The sequence below is a fragment of the Schistocerca piceifrons genome, chromosome 1, assembly GCF_021461385.2.
Source record: "Schistocerca piceifrons isolate TAMUIC-IGC-003096 chromosome 1, iqSchPice1.1, whole genome shotgun sequence".
Taxonomy (NCBI): domain Eukaryota; kingdom Metazoa; phylum Arthropoda; class Insecta; order Orthoptera; family Acrididae; genus Schistocerca; species Schistocerca piceifrons.
This window is the reverse complement of record NC_060138.1, coordinates 730,653,486-730,668,453: the sequence shown is the minus strand read 5'-3', so window position 1 is coordinate 730,668,453 and position 14,968 is coordinate 730,653,486. Positions and strand designations below refer to the sequence as shown.

General features: G+C 42.0%; 1 protein-coding gene across 2 annotated transcripts in view; it reads right to left on the bottom strand.

Moving 5' to 3' along the window:
• The window catches only part of LOC124711315 (cation-independent mannose-6-phosphate receptor), a 640,574-nt gene that overhangs the window by 24,226 nt on the left and 601,380 nt on the right, over nt 1-14,968 (bottom strand). The window lies entirely within an intron of this gene.

Below are 14,968 nucleotides of genomic sequence, written 5' to 3'. Positions count from 1 at the left end.
ACATCACATTGTATAAATTTACTTTCAACAAAATAATATCCAGGGAAATAGAAAAGTGAATGTGGTTGTTTTATATAATAGCCACAATAATTAAAACTGCTGCAGCAAGATTTAGCAATCATCCCAGAAATGACGAGCAATTGGAATGTCTAACCATTTGGCGGAGCTGAAAGTTGTAAATTGTAAGATACCACAGAGGCTTGCATGTTTTCTATTTGTAAGGTTCAGAACCAAAAATACTAGCTTCATCCAATTTTCCTTTTATTTTCTGGGATGAATGAGCCTATTGTTTATAGTTGCATGAATAACCGAACTTTATTTAGAAAAGAAAAACAATTTGCTTCTAGTTTCAGTGGTTAGCAGTTATCCTTTGAATACGATGATTTGAAAACAGGTTTAGACAAACACAAGAATTATTCCAGAAACTGAGGAAATAAACCTCAGAAGACAATACTGATTATGAACAAACAAAACAAAGAAAGAAAAGTTCATAAGTGACATGAATGTATGTAACAACTTACCAATTCAGCAAATAATATTAAAAGTGAAATTTTACTCCCAACAAGGAAGAAATATCACACACAATAATTGACCCAGAAGAAATTAACAACACACTTGCATATACAAAGAAAACATTATTCAGTAAAAGACAAAAGCCTCTCTGAAACAACATGACTACAGCACAGGACATATTTATTTTGTCATATCACAAGCACAGCAGATAATGATAATGGAGACACCAGCGACAGAACACAAGAAAAAACTGGAAGCATATTTGATGCTACAATACAAAGACTAAACACAACGTTCACATGCAGCCTCTGGCTCCTGCAAACATACATTTAGTTTTCAGGCTTTCAGTGTGAGAGGACACGCAACACTCCCATTGTTTCCACTTGAGGGTACAATGAAGAATAAAGTAGTTTGTGTCAAATTGTGTTTACTGACCTACCAAACACTACTGCCAGCCCACACACTACACCATAGCTATCTGTGGAGATTGTACAGAATCTGTTGGCTCATTGTGGTGCCATATACTACCTGCTTTGAACAAGGGGCAGTCTGCTCTGCACCAATATAGTTGTGCACTGTGTATTGAACAGGGCACCTAGAAACGATGGAGAGGCTTCATCCCACCATTGCCCTCAGTGGTTCACAACCCCACAACAGGCCACAGCAGTCCACCCGCCCCACCGCTGCCCCACACTGAACACAAGGTTATTGTGTGGTTCGGGCTGCAGAGGACCCCCTCCCCCAGGAATGTCTCATACGAGAAGAGTAAACCCCAAATGTTGGCATGGTAGAGTAACTGTGGTGTATGCGTACTTGGAGACAGTGTTTGCACAGCAACCGCCAACATAGTGTAACTGAGACGGAATAAGGGGAATCAGCCAGCATTCGGCAAGGCAGATGGAAAACTGCCTTAAAAATCGTCCACAGGCCGGCCGGCACACTGGACCTGGACACTAATCTGCTGGGCGGATTCGTGTCAGGGACCAGCACGCCTTCCCGCTTGGGAAGCAGCATGTTAGACTGCACAGCCAGCTGGGTGGGCACCAATATACACTCCTGGAAATGGAAAAAAGAACACATTGACACCGGTGTGTCAGACCCACCATACTTGCTCCGGACACTGCGAGAGGGCTGTACAAGCAATGATCACACGCACGGCACAGCGGACACACCAGGAACCGCGGTGTTGGCCATCGAATGACACTAGCTGCGCAGCATTTGTGCACCGCCACCGTCAGTGTCAGCCAGTTTTCCGTGGCATACGGAGCTCCATCGCAGTCTTTAACACTGGTAGCATGCCGCGACAGCGTGGACGTGAACCGTATGTGCAGTTGACGGACTTTGAGCGAGGGCGTATAGTGGGCATGCGGGAGGCCGAGTGGACGTACCGCCGAATTGCTCAACACGTGGGGCGTGAGGTCTCCACAGTACATCGATGTTGTCGCCAGTGGTCGGCGGAAGGTGCACGTGCCCGTCGACCTGGGACCGGACCGCAGCGACGCACGGATGCACGCCAAGACCGTAGGATCCTACGCAGTGCCGTAGGGGACCGCACCGCCACTTCCCAGTAAATTAGGGACACTGTTGCTCCTGGGGTATCGGCGAGGACCATTCGCAACCGTCTCCATGAAGCTGGGCTACGGTCCCGCACACCATTAGGCCGTCTTCCGCTCACGCCCCAACATCGTGCAGCCCGCCTCCAGTGGTGTCGCGACAGGCGTGAATGGAGGGACGAATGGAGACGTGTCGTCTTCAGCGATGAGAGTCGCTTCTGCCTTGGTGCCAATGATGGTCGTATGCGTGTTTGGCGCCGTGCAGGTGAGCGCCACAATCAGGACTGCATACGACCGAGGCACACAGGGCCAACACCCGGCATCATGGTGTGGGGAGCGATCTCCTACACTGGCCGTACACCACTGGTGATCGTCGAGGGGACACTGAATAGTGCACGGTACATCCAAACCGTCATCGAACCCATCGTTCTACCATTCCTAGACCGGCAAGGGAACTTGCTGTTCCGACAGGACAATGCACGTCCGCATGTATCCCGCGCCACCCAACGTGCTCTAGAAGGTGTAAGTCAACTACCCTGTCCAGCAAGATCTCCGGATCTGTCCCCCATTGAGCATGTTTGGGACTGGATGAAGCGTTGTCTCACGCGGTCTGCACGTCCAGCACGAACGCTGGTCCAACTGAGGTGCCAGGTGGAAATGGCATGGCAAGCCGTTCCACAGGACTACATCCAGCATCTCTACGATCGTCTCCATGGGAGAATAGCAGCCTGCATAGCTGCGAAAGGTGGATATACACTGTACTAGTGCCGACATTGTGCATGCTCTGTTGCCTGTGTCTATGTGCCTGTGGTTCTGTCAGTGTGATCATGTGATGTATCTGACCCCAGGAATGTGTCAATAAAGTTTCCCCTTCCTGGGACAATGAATTCACGGTGTTCTTATTTCAATTTCCAGGAGTGTAGTTACTGAGTTTCCAAAATTATACAGAATGTGTTGCCATTCAGGCTCACTAGAATAGTTACAAAGACAATGCATTATACCACTATAGCTAAGAGAAGGGGTGAGAACTCAACACAGATATTAAAATCAAACAGCCTGACCAAGTGCAAAATGAGAAGCTGTCAGGTATGTGACGAAAGAAATCTTTCAAGCAGGCTAATGAGGTACACATTAGTGCAACTGAGACAAATTAATTCAACAATGGAAGGAGTACTAAAGAAGAAAGGTTCATGAAGATGATGTAGACTAGAATATTATACATAGATCATTGAAACACTGAATCATGTAGGCAGATATAAGCACAGGATAGCAAGGGATGTCAAATAACCGATAACTTTAGGTGCAGAAAAATCAAACATTTAACCAACAGAAGTTCTAATAAAAGGCAGGCTGCAATGTTTACACATTTTTGCCAACAAGATTTTGGATTCAACAGTGTGAACCTTGCTTCAACAAAACAGTAATATCTTGTATAATATCAACCAGCCGGTTGTTGTGGCCGAGCGGTTCTAAGCGCTTCAGTCCGGAACCGTGCTACTGCTACGGTTGCAGGTTCGAATCCTGCCTCGGGCATGGATGTGTGTGATGTCCTTAGGTTAGTTAGGTTTAAGTAGTTCTAGGTCTAGGGGACTGATGACCTCAGATGTTAAGTCCCATAGTGCTTGGAGCCACTTCAACCGCATCAACCGATGTATAACTCAAAACAGAGTTACCAGTACAGCACTCTTAAATGTCACTTTTCATGGTATTAAAAGGTTAACTACAGCATTCTGATGGTGCTAATCCACAAAATATACTTGATTTAATCAGTTGCTGAAATTTTTGCAGTTTGCTCATTTTAGGAATGTATGTGTGATACTGGACTAAATGAGATCTTACATATTTCTTCAAGCATATACATGCAATCATTATTGTCATGAGTAATTGAGGTGATTTCCTTCTTTCTTCTGAAGGCAACTACAGAAACTATATAAAATCTAAATTAAAACTGACAGAGCAAGTTCTGAATCTGTCCTGTCTGAATGAACTTATCACACTTGTACTGTACCACACAATGGAAAATCCAGGATGGAATGTAACAATATTTAGAGAAGGAAAGTTGCTACTCACCATATAGCGGAGATGCTGACTCAAAGATAGGCACAGCAAAAAGATTTTCACACTTAAAGCTTTCGGCCAATGGTCTTTGTCGACGATAGACACACATACGTACATACACACACTCACACAAATGCAACTCACAGACACGACTGCAGTCTCCGGCAACTGAGAGAGTGTGTGGGTACGTATGGGTGTCTATTGTTGACAAAGGCCACTGGCTGATAGATTTAAGTGTGAAAATCGTTTTGTTCTGCCTATCTACAACTCAGCATCTCCACTATATGGTGAGCAGCAGCTTTCTTTCTCAGAATATTGTATTGTATCACCTTATTCAAAGCTGCCAAATAGCTATATGTGATAAGATTATTGACCAAATACAGATAATCAAGTAGTAGAGCTGAAAATATATTTCCGTTGCCTACATAAGATTTTTGTGCCATTAGAATGGAAATGTGAGAGAATTTCTGGCTAATGAGGAAATAAGTGCATGAAAATTGACAAGAGGTTATAGGATTGGAACAGAACAGAAAATGGCAACATAAATAGCAAACTGCCTGTCTCAATTACTCATCAGTAGTCCATAGTACCTAATGCAAATATTCAGTACCTTTGCAACTATTGTAATGCTGCAAAAACAAATTTAATCAGAATAACATCCATTTTCATTTATCAACTAAAATCATATTTCATCGCCGTCCAAAAAAGATTTCAGATCTAGAACTGATCATTTTAGTTTGTTTTCACAGTCTTACCAACAATCCTCATGTATCTGCACAATGGTTTGCTTAAATTGATCAAACTGCAAACTGTAAAATTAAATACCATATTTTACGGACTGTAAGATGCACTTATTTCATAGAAGAACTTCCTCCAAAACTAAGGTACATCTTATATTTGGAATTAATATAAAAATATCCAGTGTTTGATTTAATACTCCCACCAGTCTTAAAAATGGCCATATATTCGATGTCGGGAGAAACCTATCTCTATCTGGCAAAATTGGATTCAACTAACAGCAGCAGTGCACCGATGCGACGAACACGAGTTGCGGCGATTCATAAGCTTGCTAACACTGTCTGCATCCCACTCTGCCATTACAAACCCAGAATAATGTCTAGCCTACAATACATCATTGCAGTCTATGATGCCAGTGAACTTTAATTGAAATAGATTTGTGTTATACTTGAATGGAGAGTGATTTGTGTAATCGGTTACAGTAGAAAATATTTGTTAGTACCTACTTTCGAAATATAAAAAATAACAGGTATTCATATGACATGAGCTGTAAACTGAATGTGGAAACAGAACAGCTGAGTGGAATTATAGCCCCCAACCAACAGAAAAAGAAAACACTCATGATCAACATGCTATTAAAGAAGAACTGAAAAAAATGAAGAAGACTAAAAGTGGAAATAGATGACTGAATGCAAAATAGCCAAAACTACAGGATGACATATTGAAATGGATTCAAGAACATCATCAAAATGGCACTGGAATTAAAACAAAAATGATTCAAATACACGCTCATAAGTTAGTGCTGCAGTGGTACTTGATTGACTTTAAGGATGGAGTTAGTTGGTGCTACAGGTTTATGAAGCATCATAAAGCTCAAATGAAGATTTTTGGCGATTTTAAAGGTCAGTTTGGTTTTATAAACTAAGAATTTTTTCAGTCTGGGCTTATAATCTAATGATAAAAACAGTAAATAAAAATGTTATTTTTTAAAAATAAACTGCTTAAAAATTAAGGTGAGTCTTATAGTTCGTACCTTCTTATGGCTCATAAAATATTGTAGACAGAATGGCTACCAAAAAGTTACCTTCAGTAGGTGAAATTCGAAGTACTGACAATATACATATCTAGACTTACCTTCATGAGATGAAATTCAAAGTACTGACAATACAGATATCTAAAAGAAGAGGAGATGATACTTAGATTTTTAAACTGTTAGCTCCTCCCTCTTAGAGGAAAATGGGAAAGGGAAGTGAGGTCATTCAAAGCCCAAATTCAAAGGGTTCCACGAGTTGTGAGGCTGAGGGCAGACATCATAGGGACTTTAAACACACTGAAGCTGTGCAGGACTGTTTACAGAAAATGCTTTAGATAGTACATTTGTAAGCACTGTACCATCTTTAGTCCAGAGACAATAGAAGGGCGGAATAAGTAAAGATGGATTAAGGCAAAGAGAAATGAGAAGTGCGATGAAAAGTGCATTTAAGAAATAGGAGGAGAGGAGAGGGAAGTGAAGATGTTGTTGTTGGTCTTCAGCCTGAAGAATTATTTGATGGACTCTCCAAACTGCCTTATACAGTGCTAGCCTCATCATCTCCAAAAACTACTGCAGCCCATGTACATTTGGAACTGCTAACTGCATTCATCCCTTTGTCTTCCTGAAAAATTTTTACCCCCCCCCCCCCCCATCCCACCTGCTTCCCTCCATAAACAAACACAATTCCTTCATGTCTCACGCTGTGGCCTATCTACCAATATCTTCTTTTAATCCAGTTGTGATATAAATACCTTTTCTCCCCAATTTGATACAGTAAATCCACATTAGTTACTTCCTCTATCTGTCTGATCTTTGGTGTTCTTCTGCAGCATAATGTTTCAACAACCTTCATTGTCGTCTTATTTGAATTGCTTATTGCCCATGTTTCACTTCCAGACAAGTCCACACTTCAGGCAAATATCTTTTAAGGAAGACTTCCTAGCACTTAAATTTATATTAGATCAGATGCTTACAAATTTATCTTTTCCAAAAATGACTTTTGTGCTAGAACTAGTTTGCATTTTATTCTTCTAACCCAAATCCTCTGGAATAATGAGAGGATATGAACATTATTTTCTCTGAGCTGCTTAAACAAGCAATAATTCATTTCCTCAAGAGGCAGTTTCAGTACTCTCTACACATCTCTTTTTCAAAACTATAGCTACAGTTCCAACCCAAAAAATTGGTCTCATGATCTATTTCAAAGACTGGGATCGATACAAAACATTGTATTGAATTTGATATCAGACCATTGTTACCTACCATGACTATACCAGAGCTGCAGATCAGTATTATATAAGAGACTCTTTAATAATATGATTAAATGAATGCCACATGTGCAAAGCTGCACTCTTTCAGCCACAGCATTAGAAACTATTACAGAAACCATAAATGAAAATAATGTGTGCATGTTATGAGACTTTGTATTTTCGAAAATCTTATGCATTTTTCAATAGGCGCCATGTCACTTTTGGACAGCTTGTCGAATAGGCTTTTTCATGTTTCATATTTTGGTATAAAACTCATCCATTTCAAATAATAGACAGACATCTGAAATCTCAAAAATGATTGTACCATCTGCATTATTTAGAGTATCTCTTTCTACGGAATTGAACACAGCAGTTTTGTGTTTGGATTTGTTTCTAATTTGTGCCATAAAAGGCTTCAAAACAAATAAGTGTGTTAGTCTGTAGGGCCAGAACTGCACCTTGCAGAGGTTTTAATGAGTTTTGGAAGAGAGCTAGATATGGTTCAGTGACTTTGTCTCAGAAAATGGACTGCTGGAGACATTAATCCTCTCCTAAAGAAATGTAATAATAACTGAGTCATGACATTCTCAAAAAACTGTAAAATATGCAATTCCAAATACATTCATATTGAATAAAAGCTGGTTACCACCATCAAAGAGTTCAGAAACTCATAGTCTTATTCGCCCATTAGTTTGTGGGTTAATGAAACACGTACAGAATCCAAATATCTTAAGTTTAGTTGGACACTAATGTTGATACGGTGGAAAAGGGCGGAGGAACGGGTACCAGTCAATATCTGATTACACGTAGGTGTAATGGGCTCAGAAACGTTGGGAACTGCTTACTTTAAAAGAATGCGAGATGGCGTTATCATGTAGTAGCATCACTTCACGCTGTCTTCCTAGTCGTTGTTATTGGATCGTCTCCGTCTTGACAGTACAAGTAAGCAGTGATGGTCACACTTCAGGGAAGCAATTCATAGAACATCACACCATCGCTGTTCCATCAGATGCATAACATCTTTAAGGGAAGCGCGCCAGTCTTTGTACGGGCAGTTGCTGCTTTGCTTGGGCTCAAGCATTTCTTTCTTTTCTTTATGTTAGTATAAAGACACCATTTCTCGTCACCTATAACGATATAGGATAGGATCGGTTGGTGTTGTTCATGAGCCAATTGATGACGAGCAAGCAGAGATGCACACATCCACTGATTTTTGTGATTTTGGCTAGAGCATGCAGTACCCATGCAGTACCGATTTTTGAACCTTCCCCATAGCAATCAAATGTCACATGCCGGTGGAATGATCACAGTTTGTCATATTTGTCAGTTCTTTAGCTAGAACTCGAGTACACTGACGTGAATCATTGTGGATTAATGCGTTCATCAAACGCCGAAGGTCTTCCTGGACGTGGAGAGTCACTAATGTCAAAACGATCCTCCTCATAACGAGAAAACCATTTTCTTGCCGTCGTTATCGCTGATACTTAGGCTGGTGCATTATCATGGTGAAAGAGCACATTTTTGTCCGACAATCTCGATCTTCTTCAGCCAACACCAGTTTCAAACGATCCAACAATGAAGCGTAATAAGGTCCAGTTATGGTTCTGCCTTTTATCCAAGTAATCTATGAGAATTATTCCTTGGGAATCCCAAACGACACTGGCCACCGCCTTGCAGGCTGACAAAATGGTCTTTGGCTGTGCACTTTCACCACGCCTTTGTCCATTGTTTGACTACTGGTGTGTAATAATGGCTCAAGGTGCCACCAACGGTCACAAATCGGCGCAAAACGTCTTGCTGGTTACGATTAAGCATCACCCACCTCGCACACAGTTTCTTCATAGCCAATTCTCCGTGCAGGTTATGATGCACTCGTTCAGTTGAGATTACTACAGTCCAAGCAATCTCAGGAATTTTTATTTGGTGGTCTTGCATTACCATATCTTCGATTTTGTCAATTATTTCCTTTGTGGTGACAGGAGCGCGCTTCGTCTTCGGCGCTTGTCCAACAAAAGTTTAAATTCATTAATCCAAAAGTAAATGGTCTTAGGTGATAGTGCAGAATCCCCATGTACTTCACGCCACTCAGGTCTGATCTGTGCGGCAGTCCAAACCTTCAAATGAACATGCTTAACAGGAGTATGCAACACAGTTTTCTCCATTTTCAATCGCAGTCTACACGCTGACCAATTCAGATGGCGTCAACTACGAATATAGTTGAAATTCTTTATACAATCCTTGGAATAAGCAAGCTTTCCAACCATGAAGGCACAATAAAGATGTTCCATTCCTTTATGAAGATTTACAAGACTTATCAAACCACCCTCGTACTTAAGTCAGCGTTTTTCAGTGATTACATTGAATTACTGAATTTCAACTCTCTGAAGTCTGCAAAATATCCACCTAAAGATGTTATTATCTCGTCATTACATTTAAAATCCAAATACGAACTTATTTAGATCAGGGAAATGATACACTCCAGCTAGTGCAAACCGTTGATAAGGGCAGATGAACCAACCACTCGAGCTTCAAATCCATCGGCGCCAACGCACTTTCTATCTTTTATTCTCTTTGTGAAAGCCCCCGTCAAATGAAACTGGCTTCGCCATTTTTTATGCTGGGTGGCCATCGATTTCACAAACTCTTTTCATTGCTGTTTCGACAAATTCCCAATCGGCATCCCATAATCTACTTTCATGGAATTCTGGCGTGCAAGATTCATTGATGTTTCTGATACAACCTCCACAACTGGCAAAGAACACAGGAAGTTCACTCCCTCTAAAGAGTCCATTATTTTTGTACGTTTGACACTGCCGATAAAATGGGGCTCTTCAGCAGGAATAGATCTTATCACTTTGAAACTGTATCCAAGCCATTTTCGAAGTCGAATGTGGATTTGCTGTATCGCTTAAGAATACTGCTGGAATAGTTACTATGAAAAAGGAACGGCCAATTTATTTCCTCATTCTTGCCCCAATCCACTCTTGCGCTCAGGACCTCATCGCAAAGGGAGCGTTAAAACTGAATCTTCTTTCCTTCCGACATCTTGTACTGTTTTCGAAAAAGAGAGAAGAAAAATCACGGTTATCCAGTGAACACTACGCGTGACACCGAATCCATAGACCTGCGATTCGTAGAGTGCCAGTTCTACGATCCGTACATGCTTCTGGTGGGGCTGAAAATATAATCATAGCGTACTTTATTTTTAGTTTATTGGCTTTCAGGTCGTGCCTATTTAGCCACTAATGGAAAGACGATACGACAACGTAGTGGAGACGATTTTCTTTGTCAGTTAAGACGATACGAACGTACGGACAACACAATAGGCAGTCCACGAGCGGAGAAAAATGGACCGGACCGGGAACCGAACCCGGGCCTCTTCGGTTAGCAATCTGTCGCGCTGACCCCACAGCTACCGAGGCGGACTAGAGCACTAGTCCCATTTGCTTAGAGACATTTACTGTCGTACGCCGACAAAAGATGTAAATAACGATCCGATCGTTCTTTGGTCAAAGTCTTTCCTATTACTGTGCAACACAGACACCAAATGGAGACGGTGAGAGTTACAGCAACGCATTCCATATTTAGAGTGTTCCAAAGTCATCCGTAACTGTGAATGGTTAACAATAAAGATTACAACTAATTTCGGCCACTGCACTTACTTGTTGTTTACGCACATTGATGTCCGACGTTTGCGTATTAATAGTTCTCACTGAAAATATTGTTAAGATAACAAAAGTGACCGCACATTATTTAAAAAGGTGCTGCCTGATTCCGTTAGGGGCAACTGGTAGAACAAATGACGGTTTTTGGTTCACTGGTGAATACTGATTAAATGCAGCTCTTTTTTGGAAGATTACTTACAAAACGCTATTCCAAAATATTGTTCGATAGTGTAGATTCTGCGTCAGGTCGGGGGATGTATTCAGAGACGAGCAATACGGGTAATACTAAATTTGTTAACACGATCACCAATATTAAAAATGTAACCTCAAATTAAAAATGTAACCTCAAATACGCTAGGAAGGTGCTAATTATCTCGTGGTAATATTACTGAAACCGGTTTCAGAAGTTGCACTATCTCCCGAGACCTCCAAGAAATCGCGTAATAGCAGTTGTTAAAATTAAACTAATTACAGCTCGCATAAAGACACGTTGGAAGGCATTGTTCCCACGCCTTGTCAGCGAATGGAACGAAAAAACAAATACCACTGGTATAGTGGGAAGAAACATCTGCCACGATTTTCTCGCTGATTTGCAAACAACATTTATAGTACAAACGTGTCTACAGTATATGGCAAGCACTTGCACTAAACCGCCACTAACTTTGTCACTTGCAATGCACGCGGAGAAAGCTGTACAAGAGTTCTCCTTCAGAGGAAAGCTTACTAGTTTCCATTGCAAACTGCCACCACTCTCGATTAACTGGAGATACGACGAAGTGGCTGTGTTTCATGGCCCGCCAGATCACACATAAATTTCCTGGGCTCTCGTTTGTGGTGCAGCCTGAATTATCCCCAATACTGATGCAACTCGAGACGTATACACACTCGAACAATGTCACGCCCATGCAACCTGTGACACTATTCGACGAGTGAAACAGTGATACGACTTGTGGATGGATGCACTGCATCGCATGCAGGGCACATCGCACATCCGATATAAAGCTGATAGCACTATATCTGTACGACTTGTAACGTAAAGATGTATATTAAATTCTACATTTCTTTAATTTGCTTAATAGACATGACGTCATGAGTAATACCGCAATGGAATGCCAACAAGGACTCGAAATCTTACTGCTGGCTTCTCTACGAAAACAGTGCACTTCTCATTTACTACAGGCATCAGTCGGCCGAAGTGACCGAGCGGTTCTAGGCGCTAGTCTGGCACCGCGCGACCACTACGGTCGCAGGTTCGAATCCTGCCTCGGGCATGGATGTGTGTGATGTCCTTAGGTTAGTTAGGTTTAAGTAGTTCTAAGTTCTAGGGGACTGATGACCTTAGATGTTAAGTCCCATAGTGCTCAGAGCCATTTGAACCATTAGCCAACAGGCATCAGTAGTAATGGCTCCGGAAGTTCTTCGTATTTCCGACGTTTCATTTTCGGGTCCATAATCCCGTAGTTCAAGCTTCGTTTTTGTAGGATTATGTTGGGTACTAATTTGCGACAGTATGGGAGGAACTATAGTTAGTATCTACCTGATAGCTTCCATTATACTCGCCTTTTGCTCACAGATTAATGACTTTTCACTATAAATCACACAGATCCTTATCATGGATATACTAGGATACGTGACTTGTATTAACTGAATATAAATTGAAAAACTGTGGCCAGCCACTTTTGAAATATTTATTGATGCCTATAAAATAGTTCTCGAGCAACTCCGTGCTCATTTCAGATGGGGCAAAGAGCAGTTAGATCTTTGATTTCGTAACGTGATTCTTGGTAATGGCTTGTGACGGTGATAGAGAATGGTAGTTCGCGTCCACCTGGCGTCTACCGCTTTACGAGTTTATTGGTCACAGATTAATTACTTTTTAGTAGAAATACGATAAATCTGACAGCCCTTCATGGTGACAAAGAGTATTCATTACAGAGCCACAAGGTGACCTGCCGAGTAGATGTAGATATCAGGAAAAGTCTGGAATTGCAAACCTTGCTATGCACTAAGTTTCCAACAGATTACAGTAAGGTGAGATTAAGTAATTCTGTCATCCTTCCTCTGAGACGTCGGAGACACCCTACGCGTTCGTGGCTGACTCCGTCTAAGATAACGGGCTGCGTTTGGCACCAGGAACTTCTCATTCCAGCCGCAAACGTGGTTACATAACCCACAGTAACGTATTTCCTGCGTTTCCTTTTTCAAGCTTTCCGCACAATAACGAATCCACAGATCAGAAACATCGAATGCGCTTGGTCTCTTAGCATACTGTGCGTGGGGACCGTGTGCCGCGCAGCTCATTTTTCTCCTTGCAATCTGATGTTTAAACTCAGAATTGTTCTAGATTTCTGCTAAAGTTAGACGTGATACCGGACATCAGCACTATGGATCAGTTCAACCACTCGCTGCTCATGCGATTTCCGAAAAATTAAAACAAAAGTTTCAATAATTACATACTGGCTGCAGTATCAGTATTATGTGTTTCTACTGAATTCCGAACGGTTCTAAACGAAAACTCTGTTCACAAGCGCTACATTAGAATTTGAAGGTCAATTTTGTTTCAGTTATTTACATCCACGAAATACTCGCCACATGCATCAGCGCAAGACTTCCGTATTTGCACCGACTTTCTGTGAAAAACCTTTTATGAGAAGGTTCAAAGACGCAGGCGACATATTTTCTGTGTCTCTATGAAAGCGAATAACTGAATGGAACGCAGTCCATGCAAACATTACAGCTTCGAAAAACGTCGATCCCAACAGAAAAGAAACAAGATGTTTTAACTGAAGAAGGTACCGATTTACTCAACACTTTTTAGCGAAAAGGGTCCGCAGCTCGTGGTCGTGCGGTAGCGTTCTCGCTTCCCACGCCCGGGTTCCCGGGTTCGATTCCCGGCGGGGTCAGGGATTTTCTCTGCTTCGTGATGACTGGGTGTTGTGTGCTGTCCTTAGGTTAGTTAGGTTTAAGTAGTTCTAAGTTCTAGGGGACTGATGACCATAGATGTTAAGTCCCATAGTGCTCAGAGCCATTTGAACCATTTTTTAACGAAAAGGAAACAGCCAGTACCTCAGAAGACTTACTCAATCTATGTTAATTTTTCGCTGGAAATTATAGTTAAGCGTTGCAGAATACGCCCACTTATTCATTCTACTCTCACAGAAAGCAATAAATTAAATTAAAACTAAAAATATAATTTAAAACGGAACTGAAGTTCTGGGAAAAGATATAAAACTTGAAGGTTTGTCGATGGTATTTTTATTCTGATATGTTAGAAACAGCAACGGACTTTCCTCTTCTTTTTGGTAGTGCCCATTCAGCCATCCCACCAGCGGAATTACGTCGATACGAAAAACAACGTCCAGTCCCCGAGTGGAGAAATCTCCGACCTGGGCCTCTTTGGTTAGCAATCCGCAGTGCGGACCGCACACCTACCGAGGCGGACAGGCAAAGGTCTTCGAAGGCGAACTGAACGTAATGGATAGCGCCCAGCAACGAAGTTATACTACGAACAACAAGGCAACTAGAACAGGGCTAACGGTCTGTAATCAAATTAAATACAGACGATGCTGAGGGAATGAAACGCATAGTAGACGGCAGACTTACTTTTTAGTGGATATAAAAAGCACACGAGAGCGTTGCTGGAGCATATACACACTCCCCAAAGAAACTTGTATACGCATGTGTATTCAAATACAGAGACATGTAAACAGGCAGAATACGGCGTTGTGGTCAGCAACCTCTACTATAAGACATCAAGGGAATGGCGCTGTCGTTAGATCGGTTACTGCTGCTACAACGGCATGTTATCAAGATTTAAGTGCGTTTGGACGTGATGTTACAGTCGGCGCACGAGCGATGGGACCAGCATCTCTGAGGTAGCGATGAAGTGGAGATCTTCCCGTACGAGCATTTCACGAGTGTACAGTGAATATCAGGAATCCGGTAAAACATCAAAGCTCCGACGTCGCTGCGGCCGGAGAAGGATCCTGCAAGAACGGGACCACAACGACTGAAGAGAATTGTTCAACGTGGCAAAGTGCAACCCTTCCGCAAATTGCCTGCAGATTTCAATACTGGCCATCAACAAGTGTCAGCGAGAGAACCATTCAATGAAACGTCATCTATATGGGCTTTCGGAGCCGAAGGTTCACTCGTGTA